This window comes from Bubalus bubalis, chromosome 21 (genome assembly GCF_019923935.1).
Source record: "Bubalus bubalis isolate 160015118507 breed Murrah chromosome 21, NDDB_SH_1, whole genome shotgun sequence".
NCBI classification, from domain to species: domain Eukaryota; kingdom Metazoa; phylum Chordata; class Mammalia; order Artiodactyla; family Bovidae; genus Bubalus; species Bubalus bubalis.
The window spans coordinates 30,199,974-30,219,124 of record NC_059177.1 but is presented as its reverse complement, the minus strand read 5'-3'; the positions used below and the strand labels follow the sequence as shown (position 1 = coordinate 30,219,124).

At 40.1% G+C, this 19,151-nt stretch overlaps 1 protein-coding gene and 1 long non-coding RNA gene across 12 annotated transcripts in view; one reads left to right on the top strand and one right to left on the bottom strand.

Annotated features, from left to right (window-relative positions):
• The window catches only part of FOXP1 (forkhead box P1), a 625,706-nt gene that overhangs the window by 395,820 nt on the left and 210,735 nt on the right, over nucleotides 1-19,151 (bottom strand). The window lies entirely within an intron of this gene.
• On the top strand, nucleotides 9,289-18,184 carry LOC123331019. The gene is made up of 3 exons (XR_006547418.1): nucleotides 9,289-9,393; nucleotides 12,509-12,600; nucleotides 18,047-18,184. It is a non-coding gene; the product is annotated as an uncharacterized LOC123331019 (long non-coding RNA).

Below are 19,151 nucleotides of genomic sequence, written 5' to 3'. Positions count from 1 at the left end.
TCTGAGAAATAAGGCTAAGATGATCCTTAAGTCCCAGTGAAGATTTTCCTTTGGGCTTTGGGCTTTAGTCTCTCCCAGTGCGTCCAGTAGACGCACCAGAGAACACACAGACTCAAACATGTGTGTAACATGCTCATGTGCACACACACACGTACATAAGTACCTTATTTAAAAAGAAAAAAAAAAAAAAAAAGACAAGCTATCTCCTTTGCAGCCAAACACCAATTCTCACTTGCTGAAGGTTGCAGTTCTTTGCCACTGCACGTGAACTACAGAAGAAAGCTGGGACACAGCAACCCCATCAGCCTGCGCAAGTGCCAGGTGTGCTGAGGCTGTGCGTCTTCATGGTTGGGGTGGTTATTTATGAGTGGAGTATCTACCAAACCCATTGCCAAGTTGAAGTTGCTGACAGACAAGTTAACTCATCGTCAAGTGGGTTCAGGAAGTTTCTGTGACTAGCAGTCAGGAGCAAGTTTTACATGGCAGGCCGTTTCCGCTTAGATCCCTGAGATGATAATGACAACTGTACAGCCCTGAAGACCACAGGAGGGTCCCGCTGTCAGGCGGGGAAATGGCACTATAGGAGGAGCAAAAAGCATGACCTCTTCCCTGTGTGTGTGTGTGTTGCTTCCTCGTAACAGTAAACTCAGACAAAAGTCTGTGAACGTATGTGTCTTCTAATCTAATCAGACAGAGAAGTTGAAACCGAAAAGGAGATGTATGAAGTTTTATGATTTGAATAGTCATGTATCTCCGGAAACTATGTGGGCTGTCTGTCTACCAGGGCTCAGAGGAGAGGTAAGAAGTGGGGCTCCCAGTGGCTTTTTCCTGATAAGAGAGAGACTCAGGCCAGATTGGTCCACACTCTGTTTTCTAGGTATCAGCTATCCATGTGAATATAAACTGTTTCTCAAATACAGTACAGCTTCAGAGTCATCATTCTCATATATATGAGTTTAACATGCTGTGTTAGCATTATTCCCCTTCAACAAGGCAGCTTAAGAGCATGGTAAGAATGAATCAAAAATATTTTTCCAGATAATTTCAGTTGGCAAAGTTCAAACTTAATTGGTGACCTCATTAATGAGCAACTGCCACCACAAGAAAGAGGACTCTTGTCATGGACTCATCAGAGCAATGAGATAACGAAGTTAATTATACTGTTTCCAATGGATTTACACTGGCTTCCTTTCAGGGTCTACATTTTCCAGACATTCGGTGTGACACTCCATGGGTTTGCTCCTCTTCAAAACCCATCAGTCGTGGGCTTCTCTGGGAAACGTCAGCGGATCACGGCCCTCACATCAGGGCAGAGCAATTGGAAAACTTTTCTACCCTTTATTATCTACTTGTAAAATGTTATAAGCCTGTAAACTAGTTAATTTATGAGCTATGTTAATAATTTGCCCGCACGTGATCGCAGGCTTCGCAAACACGGTTTGCAGGGATGTGGGAGGATAATTTGTAGGTCCAGCTTCTCTCCTAAGGGGACACTAACTAATTTGACACCGTAACACGACACCGATGGCGGGCTCACTAATGACCACTCTCCAGGACGCGGCTGTCAGCCTGCCGCTCCAGTGAGGAGCCAGCTTGCTTTCACCACAGCTCGGTACACCACGCTCAACTAATTATTCAGACAGCGACATTAATGAGAGTCTTGTGTTTATTTTCAACATACTAACCAGCGCTTAGCTTCCATTTGTCGGATATGGTCACTGATTAAAATGTGGTTCATGAATAGTAAATCTGAACTCAAATATAACAAAGGATCGCCCAGGAAAAAACGAGGAACAGCTGATTGGAAAACCACCCTTGTCAACTTGTTTTTGGCCTCAAATCTCGTCAAGGACAAAGTGACAGGTAGTAGGAAATGTCAAGAGTTCCAAGAAAAGTGAAAGGAATATTTTTAATCACCTACGGCCATGTACAAGCTTGACTCTTCACCAAAGCCACAGAATCACCTTAAGGTTAAGAGCAACTTCTATCTCAAATACACTTCACCACCTTTATGGTACTGAATAAAGATTTTTTTTTAAGCTATTTTTTTTTTTCATGGAATGACCAAAAATTTTGTTTGCTTTTAGTGTTCTTTTCAACCTTACAAAAGTTTGATGAGACTGTCTCAAATATGAGCTTCACAAACATCACTAAATACAACTGTGTTTTTTCCAAATCTATTGTAAACCTGTACTCTTCAGGGTCTTTTAAAAAGTGTACTTTAATATCCTCTCATGTGTCTTGTTTCCAGTCTACTAAACCTTGCAATCAAGTTCTTTCTACTTTAAATTAAATTTCTATTTTGGTATGATAAATTTAGTCCTTCATTTAATGGTGATTATAATCCTAAAATATTCATATAATCATCATTTAAAATGAATAACTTAAAAAAGGTGTGCACAGATCCACGAGAGGTATTAAAAAATTGAAAATGGTCCTGATCTGGTTCATTGTAAGGTGTGCACTTTGAAGTAAATGATAGTGGTAGTATTTTACAAATGTTCTATCTGTCCGCATGGATAAAAATTCCAATCAACACTGCGTATGACTTCTGCTTTTACAATACAGCAAAATAAATACAAGTCCACATAGACCACTTTGGGAATGAAAATGCCACTGCATGCAACGTTTTTTATGCATGTATCTAAACTGATTCTATGATAGATCTGCAATTTCAGAATGCCAAACTATGTAAATGGCATACAATATGTGGGGGAAGATTCAGATCCCATGATAATTTAAAAAATTTATTTAAACAAGTATACAGATTGATTGTCCCTACCCAGCATGACTGTCTCCCAGTGTTATTTACATGGGTACCTGTGAAAGACAGGTTCTGGGATTACTAGCATCTATCTCTGTGCAGTGTAGGCCTTAAGTATGTGTCCTGCTAAATAACTCAAGAAGATGTGGTCAGACTGGCAGAGACTGGTTAAATGTTCATCAAATCTCCACCCATTTGTTGGGTGCACAGATGGGATGTACTTCTAGCTAGGTGGGTCCTTGCGGCTGAGTTCTGGCCAAATAGATGGAAGTGGGTATGTTACTTCATCCTGACCCAGAAGCCTGGGTTGTGGGCCCAGGAGTCCAGGGAAGAACTCCAGGGCCTGCAAGATGGTAGAGTCACTGGGTGGTAAGAGTCAGGGTCCCTGAAACACCACATGGAGCAGACCACCACATCCCATTCCCCACCCCATGGGACAGAAACAAAGCGAAGTTGCTCAGTCACGTCCAACTCTTTGTGACCCCATGGACTGTAGCCTACCAGGCTCCTCCGTCCATGGGATTTTCCAGGCAAGAGTCCTGGAGTGGATTGCCACTTCCTTCTCCAGGGGATCTTCCCGACGCAGGAATCAAACCTGGGGTCTCCCACATTGCAGGCAGACGCTTTACCATCTGAGCCACCAGGGAAACACTAGACAGAGGTGGCTCACAAATAATACCTGCATTAAGATAAGCCTCTGAGACTCAGAAATGTTTGTTACAATTGCCAGTATCTCGTATCCAAATACACAGACCTTTTCTAATTTGAACCTGGTTCCAAAATTATACTTGATTCTTGGGAATACTGCACGTAAATTGGTAAATTTGAAAAAATCCCTAAAGGTATGTTACAATTGTGATTATCAGCTCCTCTAATTATGCTAAGAGTAGAAAAGAGAAAGGGGACAGCCAGCTAATGTGTCCCCAAATGTGTCGAGTGTATCTTTCTTTACTTCATCTTCACATAGCCTTGTGAAGAGATCCGATTCCCAATTTATGGATATGAACACTGAGCCTCTAAGAAGTGAAATATGAGCTGATGTCAGGGAATGTCGATTCAGGAGACATTTTCTTAGTTGAATGCCTCTTGGCTTCTAATATACAAAATTTACAGAATAGACTTATTTCTAACTCAAGCACTTTTGGTTGTTGCTTATAAAAGAACAAAGTTCATGACATGCTTTAAAATATAATACAATATTTTCAATTAAAAGTGTGAGGAGAAAGTGTCCAGTGCCAATATAATCAGAAGAACGTCAGAAACTTCTACAGAGGTTTTGAAAAGCCAGCAACAAAAGGGTATGTGTCACAGATATTCTTGGTGATTTAAAATAAAAATCCACATTAAAAAAATAATAATGTGTCACAGATATTCTTGGTGATTTAAAATAAAAATCCACATTAAAAAAATAATAATAACAAATGCATGTTGAGGCCATATTAATTGGTAACAAATCAATAGTTTAAACATTTTTACATTCTTAATGTGATGGTTATATAAGTATATATAAGGCATTTTACTATACTTCGTTCATATTTGAGAACAGGGGTGAGCAACCTTTTTCGCTTAAGGGCCAGGCAGTGAATAATTTAGATTCTGTAGCTTTTGCAGCTGTTCTAAGTTCCCTCTGACAATTACCCTACTCTCCCACTGCAGTAGGAAAGCAACCAAAGGGGAAAAGTAGACAAATGGGTTCTATGTTTTGATAAAACTTTATTTACAGAAGCAGGCAGTGGGCCGGATGGGAGCCCAGGGCCATAATTTGCCAGCTGCTGCTTCTTTCTTTTCTTCATCACCCTCCTTTTGTTGAAAGTATAATTTGACTTATTCTATTAGTTTCAGGTGTAAAACACACTGATTCACTATTTTTATGGATTACAAAATGATCGTCACCATCATTTCTAAGGCTAACTTCTGCCTTAGAAAATTGATTGGAGGTTTTACATACTGAAACATAACACACTGTGATTTCTCCTATGTAAAGTAGTGGAAAATAGTGCCACTGTAAAAGAAAGAAAACGATGATGGTTTTTCTTAGCCAGTACAATCAAGTCCCTGTCTTAAGGTAGAAGTTACAATAGTCACTTTAAAACAACCTTATAATAAGGACTTTAAAAAAAAAATAAGAAAAATAAATAATTTGTAGATTTAAAATGTCACTGCAGAAGGGTGTGCTGGGAGCAAGAAATGGCAACCTCTGGAAGTTCCAAAATCAGGCACAAAGTTCTCCCACATTAGAACCAAAGAGTTTTCTTGGATCTGGAGGATGTTCTTTATTAACCAACTTCAGAGTAAGAGCTACATGTCCAATGACAGAATATGCCAGAAAAAAAAACTCATCAAATATCTTTTGTTATTCTCCCAAGAAAGTAAAGTTGTTGTAACAAGGTTCACTGTTTTGTTTTTTGTTTTGTTTTTTTTTTTTTTTTTTTTGATGGTAAAGTTCACAGACATATACAGACAGACAAATGCTTTAAAAAAAAAAAAATTCTCAGTTTCCCATTAATGTTTTATGACAACAGTGAAGTATACAAGATGGTTCAAGACATAAAAGAGATAAACTTTATGAATCTATTTTACCTAAAATGTGAATCCCAGCAGAATAAAAAAAGCAAGTCAATGATAGCCCAATCTGGAGTATCTTGTAGTTATTAAAATAATTATGGGAATAGAGAAATGTGTGCAGATGACAGTTATAATGTGACATGAAATAAGCAAGATAGAAAAATCATAGCTAAAGTAGACTCTCAGTTGCATAAGCGTTAAATATATGCATCAAAAAAAAAACAAAAAAATAAAATGGACAGAGTTTGCCTTGGAGGAAATGGGATTAGGTGCTATTTTTCTTTAGAATTGTTTATATTTTTCTTTTCCAAAACAAAGCAACTTCTCCAATATTGGTTATAGAATATGAAAAAGCTATCTTCAAAAAGCTAACTTCAAAAAGAGGAAGACATTTGTCGTGCATTCATTGACACTCATTTATTACTGGCTTGATTGCCTCTTTTTCAGACCAGAAATGTCTTGAGAACAGCGATTCATGACATCTCTCATGTCCCAAACACAGTGTTACAGAATCTCATGCACTGAATTAAGATTCCTCAAAGCAACTGAACAGTCCACCTTACTTTTAAAAAGTCCTCTTCATGAGATTCTATAAGTAAATTAACTTTTTATACTTTAAGTCTTTCAAAGAACAAAACAACTTTGTAGAAACAGCTTGATTACTTGAGGATTATAGCTGTATATCATTTGCCTGATGCAAAAATTATACTTTGTTTCTTCTTTCCACACTGGCACACAGTAAGTTTGTCTTTCAATAACTTAAGTCTTTCAATAACAGAACAATTCTAAGTCATTGGCTCCTTTAAAACAACATAGGTATCGATCAAAAAGCTCGGCACTTCATAAATACTTACCCCAATGTATTACCCTGCTTTGAAATGGGAACGGTGAGCTCCTGATTGACAAGTAACTTAGCAGAAAGTGGGAGGAGATGGAAGAGGGTTCCATACTGTCTTATACTCACTCTCACCTGTGGAGGTCCTTCCCCAGCAGTCAAAAAACACACGGCAAAGGCAGTCACCACTCATCACTGTTCTCTCTCTCTCAGCCAGTCACTGTCTGTCTCAGACACACACATGCATGAGGGGCATGCTCACCCTGCACTCACTCTGCACTTGCATGCTTTTAGTGACTCCCCAGTACTTGGGGGGAAAGAGATCAAAACTTGCCCTTAGCCCATACAGGGCCCTCATGATCTGGCCACTGGACAACTCTCCAGCCTTTAGCTCAACTACGTATCTCCACTGGCCCTGCCCAGCCTCTCATTCTAAAAAAAAAAAAGAATACAGAGCACTGTAAACACTTTATTATGTATTTTCCTCCACTTAATGTATTATGAAAAATTCCCCATAATATCTTCTTTAATTAAACCTGATATGAGTACACAAATGGGCTTCCCTGGTAGCTCAGTCAGTAAAGAATCCGTAGCTCAGTCGGTAAAGAATCCGCCTGCAATGGAGGAGATCCAGGTTCAATTCCTGGGTCGGGAAGATCCGATGGAGAAGGGATAGACTACCCACTCCAGTATTCTTGTGCTTCCCTTGTGGCTTAGCTGGTAAAGAATCTGCCTGCAATGTGGGAGATCCAGGTTCGATTCCTGGGTCGGGAAGATCTGCTGGAGAAGGGATAGACTACCCACCGCTCCAGTATTCTTGTGCTTCCCTCGTGGCTCAGCTGGTAAAGAATCTGCCTGCAATGTGGGAGACCTACACAAAAAACTTAAAGTCTTAAAAGTAACTTCAGTTTTCTCCCTAAGACATAAGCATTTGCCCATGGGTCCTCTGTAAGCCCAGAACAACGGTCAGCATGGAAAATTTTGTACATCTTCACCACCAGCAAGCTCTTTTCTCCAAACCTGTAAACTTGAGGAGGAGAAGAGAAAGATAGGGCCAGTTGCAGAACAAACACAAACAGGTCTTGCCAGGGGAAACCCAACCTGTGTGTAGTCACACTTCCACCTGGGATAGAATATTCCAGCTTCCAGTGGAATGAAGGCAAGCCACAGCTGGATCATCAACAAATCACCCTGCCCCGCCCCAGAGGAAGATGGGCTTTCACTTGGGAATGAAATAAAAGACATCTTCCTTGTGACACACACCAATCAAGGTCCCCCGAAGGGCATGGCTCTTCCCGATCTCCCAAAAAACAAGGGTGTTTATTGATGAGCAGCCTACAAAAACAAGAGGTGCTATGCTTAACTGTGATCAAACATTAGTGGTCAGAACCAAAGTAACATGATGCTTGGCATTATCACATAATAACCAGTGCCATTTCAGTTTCCTCTTCATGGGCACACATGAAGATTATGTTGCCCTGTTTTCCTGACTCTTACGTTGGGACCAAGTGTCTGATTTCTTGTCCATTGGATGGAGCAAAAGAAAGGCACACCACTTCTAAGCCTGACCCCCTGCCCAGAAAAAAAACAACAACCATGTTCCCTGTTCTTCCTCTAAGACCATGGAGAGCCCATGTTCTCATGGCAAGGAGAGGATGGAGACAGTTCTGTGGGCACACACAGACATGAGAGACCATGACATACATCTTTATTATGGTAAGCTTCCAAAATCTGTGGGCTGTTAGTCATGGCAGCTAGCACGACACATCCTGACTAATGTACTTCACACCTTATTATGGCCCTCATTAGGATTTCCTTGAATACATACTTACTTTTGGCTTTGTCTCCACCATGGGACCATGTCTTAATATTCTGTGTATTCTCCTTTTAGAAAATCTATCGCTGTGTCTTCCTAGAACTGGGTTTTGTTAAGAGAGTAACAAATGATGAATCAATTAAGAGGGCAAGCATTCATGTGATGGTTAACTTTTTCTGTAATTACCCTGGGCCAGACACTGTGTTCAAAGCTGAGTATAGCTTCAAATTGTGACCACTGAGGTCTCTGCCCTGATGAGGGCCACAGTCTACCAGGAAACAATTCAAGCAAGTGGAAAATATCAACAGAGAGATGTGACCTAAGCACAAGGTCAGAAAAGGCTGCACGTCACAAATGGTCTGGAAGCCTAAGACATCAAAGGTGAACAGGACTTAGCCAGGGAAGAGGGCAATCCTATGATTCTCTTGGTCAAAACAGAAACGAGAAAGCACTAACACCAGGCCTTAAAATAATCCACCTTCTGCCTTATACCATGACTTTATAAATATAACTTGGGAGTACCAGGACTTCCAATCCAAAAACAAGGCCAACTACACTGAGTATTACAGAAATAAAAGAATGCAATTACACTTTGCTAAGTGTCTCAGTGGTGTAACTTAAGACAAAACACTTGTTTTTCTACCACTGACAGGGAGACAGAAGCAGGTTATTCACACTAAAACTGCTTTTCTAAATTATCTGAGAAAATAGTATTAGGAGAAATGAGGCAGCCTCAGTTCACAGACCACAGCACTATTCCTTATTAAATATCCATCTGTGTCCTCCGTTTTATAAATATCACAATGATCCCTCAAGAAAACCAAAGTGGGCTTTGTTTATCCTTTAAATCCATAAACCCAAGAATAAAGAGCACTTAGAATAATATCAAGAAAGCCAGGTTCTCATCAGCACAGGATCACCACTAAGTTCTTGTCTTTAACTGGGTCCCCTCATCTGCAGACTGAGAATAGTGAGTCTGGAGAACTGTTAAGTTCTTTCCGGCGGCACTAATATATCTTACAAAGAGGGGCTTTCAAACTTGCATGTTCATCACGGTCACCCAAAAAGTTCATTAAAGCAGCACTGTTGGGTCCTAACCCAGAGTTTCTGATTCACTAAGACTGTGGTAAGGCCAGAAAACTCACAGTTCTGTTCCCAGGTGAAGCTGCTGCAGGTTCAGCCACCGCAGGTGAAGTTGGAGGACTTCCTTGTCCACCTGCATCCGGATGCCAGCCCAGGAGGAAGATGCTCTTCTCCTAACAAGGACCAGCCGAGCCTGTTTTAGGTAGGGCCTCTTCTAGGGCTCCATGCACAATCCCTAGGGACCAAGGCCATAGCCTCTCTCCCAAAGAAGGCTACTCTGCGGAAAATACCTGAAGCTCTGCAATCCCGTCCCCCGGAGTCACCTATGTGGTATGTTCTGCACCCTGAATTGGAAGTGGCTGTCTTGGAGGACTTTGCATCAGTCTCAAATAAGACCCAGCCCTTTGCCCTGTCATGCAGGGCCCAACGTCCCCCTCCAACTTCTCCCATACCATCCCCATCCCTCACCCCCATTCTTACTAATGGCTTTCTGTTCCCATATCTGCTCTTACTACTAACTCTTGAGGCTTAGCCCTCACCTTTCTCTCTGCCTAAAATGTTCTTCCTTTAGCTCTTTGTATACAGAGGACATTTTTAACCTTTATAACTTAAATTAGATACTATCTCTTTGATGCCACCTTCTCTGATTAGACTGTCTTAAATGACCCTATCAAGGTACAGGATGTATATACTGTTTCCTTTACGTACTTTTATTCTACGTAAATACACTGCCCCTCCACTGCACTGCAGTACTGACTCTCTCTGCTTCCTCTACTGGAAGGCAAACTCCATGAGAGCAAGGATCTGTTCTACTTGCTTCCTCACTAAGTGCCCCTCCCCTGCCACATGCAGCACAATGACTGTCACACAGCAGACATTCAAGAGACATTTGCTGGATGCACGAATGACTAAATTATAATAATTAGCCTAAGCAATCTTTTAATTAAAAAAAAAAAACTAAGGAAAAAGTCAATAACCATAGACTATAATATCACAAGTTCCAGAGCCCAGGGAGATGTGTAATGGCTCATGAAAAGACTACAATTTTAAGAATGAGGTATCTGTTTCACAATTTCAGGCCTGGGAAACTGAAGTGGGTCAAAGGCTGGGGAGATGCTTGGTTGCACATCTCAAATCCCCCAAGAGGCCCCCTCTATCATCTACAAACCACCCCCGTCACGTCTGCAAGTCTGTGTCCATAACCCTTAGACATCCCGAGCTTCCTTCTAATGCCAGCCCACTTCCACTGCCAGGCGCAAAGGGAAAGAAAGTCCTTTGCAAGCTGAGCTCCTCTACCCTGGTTGCCGCTGAAAAACCACTTGTAAGTGGTGTATGTTAACCACAGTTCGTAATTTTGTCACAGGTGTTTGACTAAAAAGGGGACAAAGCCTTTCAAGACAGACCACCTCTATTATGTCATTGACTATATTCCGTGCCACACCTAAAAGCTAACACAATCGTTTCTTTCTATGCCATGGCAACCAAGAGAGGTAATGCTGCATTTTTGCTAAGGGCATCCTATATGCTCAAAAATATTCACACCTTTACAAAAGAAAAAAATGTTAAACTAGAACTTTAACACAACTTGTCATAAAAGCTGACACCCATACACTGAAGAGGAAATCAAATGACATGAGTTGTACCTGGCAGTTCAACAGAATACAGGATAAATACTCTTCACGAGGCAGCCAAAGCAACGGTGAGAAGTTCAAATGAGAGACATGAAGTGAACAAATATTCAAAATGCCTTATACCAAATGATTTTTCTAGAATTATTTTTTAAAAGTCGTTCACATTTCTAAGCTTTTTAGCAGCCTGGTGGGGAGAAATCAGTGCCAATTCTGGACTGGACACTAATTTTACTTCTTGTGCATACTTAGAAAAGTCGCTCTCTGAAACACATTTCAAGGAGAAGATTTAATGAATTCAATTATTCCAAAGGTTCCTTCCAGTCCAGATTCTTTGAATCCGTGACATAGTTTCTGGGTTTCCATCTTAGGTGGACACACACGAGGAAAAGGGTCAGCTCACCTCTCTCCCTTCCTCATGGTAAAACAAATACTGTGAGCGCGGCTATCTCTTATCACAACCTAGGGTGTGGGGTGGCTATAATCTGGTGTACTGTATCTGTTCAAATAAAGTTATGTTTCCATGTACTGCAGGAGGGTGAGTTGATGTAGTAATTACCTGTTACTCTTGACAAGTAAGGTAATTAATGTAGCAAAATACCACTGCAATGTGTGTAAATTTAGACCACCATAATTAAAGCACCCGTCTGTTCAACAAACTGTTCAATTAAGAAAAAATATTGACGGTGTACATTTTTGGAAATTAGAAAACGTATGGAATGAATGAATCTCCCCTGGTTGACATCCGTTTCTAGAGTGTTTTCTCAGCAGGGAGCATGCAAAAAGGGTCATAATGGAGTACCTTCCACTAAAGCACAGAAGTATTTTGTACATATACTATTAAGAGTCTCTTGTGGAAGCATTTTATTGAGTATGCTCATTCTATGCCACATACACAAGTCAGAAAACGAACTTCGGGAGGATCTGAACCCCCAAAGGACAACAAGGAGCAAAAAGCTGACAAGTTATTACTGTGCAATGACCCAAGTCACAGCATTGTCCTCAAGTATCATAACCTGATGATACAATTATCTACTTGCCAATATTCAAGAGCAAGAGATAGTAAACAACATCCTGGACAAATAAAATAGTAAACTCCCTGCACTTCTTGAACACAGAGGCAATTGTATCAAAGTTGGCTTCATTAATTTTTACTCTGATTTCTCCCTGTGTGTACCAGTCATTTTTTTTTTTAATTGATGTATAGTTAATTTAAAATGTTGTGTTAGTTTCTGGTGTCAGCAAAGTGATCCAATGATTATACACACACACACACACACATGTATTAGAAGGACATATTTTCATATTCTCTTCTACTATGGTTTATTACAGGATAGTGAATTAAGTTCCCTGTGCCATATAGTCAGACAGTACTGTTTATTTATTTAGGATGCAGCAGTTTGTATCTGCTAATCTCAAGATCCTCATTTATCCCCTCATGCATTCTTCTGTTTGGTGACCATAAATTTGTGTTCTATGTCTGTGAGTCTGTTTCTGTTCATACCCAAAGATTAAAATGTTGAACAATAAAAGACTACCTGGTCCTTCACTTGAAGGAAAGCTAACATCCTTGCTAATCAGACTGAGAATATCCCAAGCCACGTCAAGAGTCAAATCCCCACAGAAGTTAAACCAGAACTGCCTTGAGGAGGAGAGAAGATTCCATCAGTTATCAGATCAAGGCAAAACCCATTACCTCTAAATGTGTTCACACACACAAAAAAAGAGCTCACTGATATCTGCAGATAAGTGGAAACAAGTCAGGGGTCCTTTCTGAGAAGGAAATTGTAAAGGTTTCTCTCAATTCTTCTCCTCAGATAAATTCAAAGGAAGACACAACAAGCTGGCCTAAGTAAAGAAACAGCTGGAATCCAGACAAGACTAAACAGTGTGATATGGGGAAAAAACGGTAGGTGATTTCAGTGTCACGTGATGATGCATACACTTGCTTTTGGTCTCATTTTCACATTTTTGTATAGCATATCTCACCCTGGGAGATAGGAAAATCTAGACAGAAGTAACTACAAGCCACCTTTGAGTGAATTCTCAGCTTATCACATTAAAATTAGGTCCTAAATGTTCTATATCTGAGAACTTGGATATCTCCCCAAGTAAAGAATAAAAAGCACAAGGAGACATTCTAGACAGAAGCATGATGAGGAAATTAAATGGTTTATCCAACTAAAATACTCTGATTTCACACGTGGAAATAATAAAATGATATTAAAAGGACAAAGATGAAGAAATCACTTGCTCTCGCTACTGATAAAAACAAAGCTGGAAGGTCGCAGTAGTGAAGCAGAATTTGTAAAATTATCCTTAAAATTTACATTACCTGGTGGGCACTGGAATATTAACTTTCAAAATGAACTTATGTTTTCTATTTTAGAGCAGAGGGGGTGAAGGGATGAGTGAAATGGGGGAGGGAGATAAAGAGGTACAAACTTCCAGTTACAAAACAAATGAGTCACAGATATGCAATGTACAGTGTGCCAAAAATAGTCAGTAATAATGTAATATCTCTGTATGGTGACAGATGGTAACTAGACTTATCATGGTGATCATTTTGTAAGGTATATATAGAATTATCCAATTACTATGTTGTGCATCAGTAAGTAATGTGTAGTATTGTTCATCAATTAGATCCCAAAAACAAAATTCATAGATAAAAATATGAGATTTGTGGTCAGCAGAGGTGAGAAGGTGGGTAGTAGGTGGGGGAAGGGGGAAGAAGATGGACGTGGTCAGAACATATTTCTAGTTACAAAATTCCCAAAGAAAGGCAATGCCAAAGAATGCTCAGACTACCACACAATTGCACTCATCTCACACGGTAGTAAAGTAATGCTCAAAATTCTCCAAGCCAGGCTTCAACAGTATGTGAACCGTGAACTTCCAGATATTCAAGCTGGTTTTAGAAAAGGCAGAGGAACCAGAGATCAAATAGCCAACATCCACTGGATCATGGAAAAAGCAAGAGAGTTCCAGAAAAAACAACTATTTCTGCTTTATTGACTATGCCAAAACCTTTGACTGTGTGGATCACAATAAACTGTGGAAAATTCTGAAAGAGATGGGGATACCAGACCACCTGACCTGCCTCCTGAGAAACCTATATGTAGGTCAGGAAGCAACAGTTAGAACTGGACATGGAACAACAGACTGGTTCCAAATAGGAAAAGGAGTTCGTCAAGGCTGTATATTGTCACCCTGCTTATTTACCTTATATGCAGAGTACATATAAGTACATATAAGCTGGGCTGGAGGAAGCACAGGCTGAAATCAAGATTGCTGGGAGAAATATCAATAACCTCAGATACGCAGGTGACACCACCCTTATGGCAGAAAGTGAAGAAGAACTAAAGAGCCTCTTTGAAGGTGAAAGTGGAGAGTCAAAAAGTTGGCTTAAAGCTCAACATTCAGAAAACGAAGATCATGGCATCTGGTCCCATCACTTCGTGGAAAATAGATGGGGAAACAGTGGAAACAGTGTCAGACTTTATTTTCTTGGGCTCCAGAATCACTGGAGATGGTGACTGCAGCCATGAAATAAAAAAACGCTTACTCCTTGGAAGGAAAGTTATGACCAACCTAAACAGCAAGTTAAAAAGCAGAGACATTACATTGTCAACAAAGGTCCATCTAGTCAAGGCTATGGTTTTTCCAGTAGTCATGTATGGATGTGAGAGTTGGACTATAAAGAAAGCTGAGCATTGAAGAATTGATGCTTTTGAACTGTGGTGTTGGAGAAGACTCTTGAGAGTTCCTTGGACTGCAAGGAGATCCAACCAGTCCATCCTAAAGGAGATCAGTCCCGGGTGTTCACTGGAAGGACTGATGTTGAAGCTGATATGCCAATACTTTGGCCAACTGATACGAAGAACTGACTCACTGGAAAACACCCTGATGCTGGGTAAGATTGAAGTCAGGAGGAGAAGGGGATGACAGAGGATGAGATGGTTGGATGGCATCACCGACTCAATGGACACAAGTCTTAGTAAACTCCGGGAGTTAGTGATGGACAGGGAGGCCTGGCGTGCTGCAGTCCATGGGGTTGCAAAGAGTTGGACACGAATGAGCGACTGAACTGAACTGAACTGATAGAGAAGTAAAGTGAGGCCCAGAGGCAGCTAACCGGTATGGCTGAGTTCCCAAAAGCTACAGTACTAGAATAATTTGTTCTCCTTGGAATGGGATAAATATGTCCCTGGGCCCCACCTAATCAATTCACATACAGTATTTGAATAATACATTCATCTTTGTACTTACAGTTGTGACTGGCATCTTAAAAATTACCAGGCATTCTGGTTAACATATTCCCAATTAATAGTATGAGGTATTATATAATGATCCAAGTTAGGAATGAAGTTTTGATTTGAATTGTTGGCTTAGCCACTTGGAAAAACAACAACAAATCTGGAGCTTGGGATCCTCTGAACCCAAAACAGCATTAAAGGGTTACGTCTAGAATTTGCTTTACTCTGAAATAGAACCCAAGAAAAACCATACCACCATCTGCAACTTCCAACTTTATATAAATGAATTCTTAGTGTCCTTCAATGGCATTGTGCTATGAGCCTCTTTCACTGCCCAGACAGAAGCTGAGAACCATGGGGCTGGAGGAAGACTTTTCCAGGTCACATACATCCTTCCAGATGTAGAAGCTGATGCAAAAAACTGAAAAAAGGTGACAGCTAGCAAAAGAAGGGAAGACAGAGAAGGACCTAATGCTATCTGTTGTATTTATTCATCTTTAACCTACAGAAACTTGAAACTGACTGAAATGCAGAATAGATGCTTCATCCTTTTTCATTCTCAAAATTAATAAAAACTGGAGTTAAAAACGAAATGGTGAATGGGTAAGCAGGAACAACTGAACTGATGTTAAAGTGTTAAAATGTGCGAGTCAACATTTCCTGGATTTAAGCAACAAGATTTCAGTGGGCCACAATCACTGATGTGAAGGAACCCAAATTCTGACCCATATGGACTTGACACCTACTGTCCTTTTAGAGAAGAGAAAATAATTTTAAACTAGACATCAAAAATGCAGAAAGGTGAGATGGATATTTAAAGCACTTCTGACTCCTAGATTTAAATATCTTCTACTATTTAACTTCAACTGAGGCATCCAAACAGAACAATAATCAGAACTACTTTTACCTAATTAGGCAAATAAATATCACATAAAGGAAATATTATTCTTACATACTATGCATTGCCTTTTTTTGCAAGTTTTATGCAAAACTGTTTTTGCATAAGCCCATTCAACCCCAAAGCATCTGATAAACTAGATAGAATATGTTCAATTCCTGAAGTGAGGTAGGTGACTTTTCACCTGCATCTTCAAATGAGAAAATTGAGGCTTAGAAAAACTTTTTGAAGGTCACACAGTTACTAAGTAGCTTAGCCAGAATCTGAAACCAGATCTCTTTTCCCAACTTGAGTAATTACTTAACAGCTCTACTACCACACTGAAGAACATATCAGGTAATAGGCCTGTATAAGGTTTCCTGGTTCATGTTGATCCTGGAAAGTAAAGCAACTTGAAAAAACAACTGTGTTTTAAGAAGTTTGTTTTGAAATAGAAATCATTCTTTCGCTGGTAACATTAACACTGATTGCTTTTCAGGTTATAGTAGTAATGATCATCACTCTATGAATGCTATATAAAAATGCTTCCCCAGAATTTGGTGGGTTTATCTATCACAATAGAAGGCAAAATAGTCCAATACGGTTATGACCTAAATTCTTGTACCTTTGAGATGTTTATCACAAGTTATGAGTCGAAGTCACACTAGTTCTAGTTTTTTTTAATACGGAATTTTGTCAAGAAATACGTCCAGGATTCCTGTGCAAGTCATATTCAAAACAGAATCAATACAGGCCAAGAAAATAAAAAGCTTGTATTTAAAGTTTATCACTCAATGAGCCAACACAAAAGAATAGAAAGTGTTGAATAAAGAAATATTATCCTGGGTCACCAACTTCCCTTGTTCCTTTTTGCAAGGGAGATGAAATGCTAACATCAGACACTCCTGGAATAGAACAACATGACACACAAACACAAAACACTCCTCCTGGGAGATGAGTGGGTAAAACACAAAATCCCATACCATTCCATCACGTGACACTGCCAGCAAGATGAGAGAGGGTGATGGACTGGCTGGCAAAATATTCAAATTCTTATCAACTTCTGGTCTAAGAAGTTCTTCTTTTCCTCTTTCAGATATTTGATCCCTTATCCAAAAAGTCATTCTCTCATCCCCTCCTCTCTCATCATGAATTTTGACTGTTTCCAGCTATACTGTCAAACTCTCTCCCTTTCCCTGCCTTTCATTTCACTCTGGTGCTATCTGTATCTTTCCCTTGATGTTATCTGGGTGATGGTTAGAAGAACTGGGTAGAACCAAGACACAAGGCAATACTCCCTGAAGTTCGGGACTTAAACCACTCTGATGACTGTGGGTAGTACAGACATTACAACAAGTGACACTGAACTACATAGTTATTCTCTTTCCAATTCCATTTCAACCCTTCTAATTATGTTAGGATCATTTGAGTGCTGGTGTTGGAGAAGACTCTTAAGAGTCCCTTGGACTGCAAGGACATTCAACCAGTCCATCCTAAAGGAGATCAGTCCTGGGTGTTCACTGGAAGGACTGATGCTGAAGCTGAAACTTCGACACTTTGGCCACCTGATGGAAAGAACTGATGCATTTGAAAAGACCTTGATGCTGGGAAAGACTGAAGGCAGGGGGAGAAGGGGACGACAGAGGATGAGATGGTTGGATGACATCACCAACTCAATGGACATGAGTTTGAGTAAACTCCGGGAGTTGGTGATAGACAGGGAGGCCTGGCGTGCTGCAGTCCTTGGGGTTGCAAATAGTAGGGCACGACTGAGCAACTGAACTGGACTGACACCTCAAACATAAATGGCAACCCATTTCAGTATTCATGATGGTACAATCCCATGGAGAGAGGAGCCTGGCGGGCAATGGTACATGAGGTCACAGAGCGTCTGATGTGACTGAAGCAACTGAGTGCACACGCAGGCAGACACCTCACATATGCTGAAGTCCATTTTTTTAAAAAGAGACAACCCCTCCAGCTCAGTACCTTAAGAAGAAGTAGGCAACAGGATATGATGAGAAGAAATAATTGCAGTTTTGCATTGTTGAACTTTACTGTTTGATATTGGAATACATTCTTAAATAAATGTAGTTATATTATACATCATTTTAATGGGTATTTCTTGCTTTTTTTTGCTAATGATTACTTGTTTATATTTATTTTAGACTATGGAAATGATGTTAGACAAAATGTAAATTCGAACAATTTTCTTTTTCAAGTTCAAAATAGGTCAAGCAGCAGAGACAACGCCCAACATCAACAACACATTTGGCCCAGGAACTGTAAATGAACATACAGTGCAGTGGTGATTCAAAAGTTTCACAAAGGAGACAAGAGCCTTGAAGATAAGGAGTGCAGTGGATGGCCATCAGAAGTTGACAACCACTAACTGAGAGCTATCATCTTATATTAGCTGATCCTCTTACAACTATACGAAAAGTTGCCGAAGAACTCAACGTCAACCATTCTATGGTCATTCAGCATTTGAAGCAAACTGGAAAGGTGAAACAGCTCAATAAGTGGGTGTCTCATGAGCTGACCACCAAAAATAATCACTGTTCTGAAGTGTAGTCTTCTTTTATTCTACGCAACAACAATGAAACATTTCTTGATTGGATTGTGACAAGTGACAAAAAGTGGATTTTATACGAAAACTGGCAACAACCAGCTCATTAGATGGACTGAGACAAAGCTCCAAAGCCAAACTTGTACTGAAGAGAGATCATGGTCACTGTTAGGTGGTCTGTTGCCTGTCTGATCCACTACAGCTTTCTGAATTCCAGTGAAACCATTAGAGCTGAGAAGTATGTTCAGCAAATTGATGAGGGGCACTGAAAACTGCAATGCCTGCAGCCAGTATTGGTCAACAGAATGGGCCTAATTCTTCTCCACCACAATGTCCGACCGCATGTCACAAAAGTTGAACAAATTGGGCTACAATTCATGCTTCAAAAGTTGAACGAATTGGGCTACAAAGTTTTGCCTCATCTGCCATATTCACCTGACCTCTCGCCCACCAAAGACCACTTCTTCAAGCACCTCAACATTTTGCAGCAAAAATGCTTCCACAACCAGCAGGAGGTAGAAAATGCTTTCCAAGAGCTCCTCAGGTCTTGAAGAATGGATTATTACACCACAGCAATAAACAAACTTATTTCTCATTAGCAAAATGTGTTGACTATAATGGTTCCTATTTTGATTAAGAAAGATGTGTTTGAGCCTAGTTATGATTATTTAAAATTCAGTCTGAACCTGCAATTACATTTGCATCAACCTAGTATCAGGGATCAGCAAATGATGGTCCGTGGGCAAACCTGGCCTGTT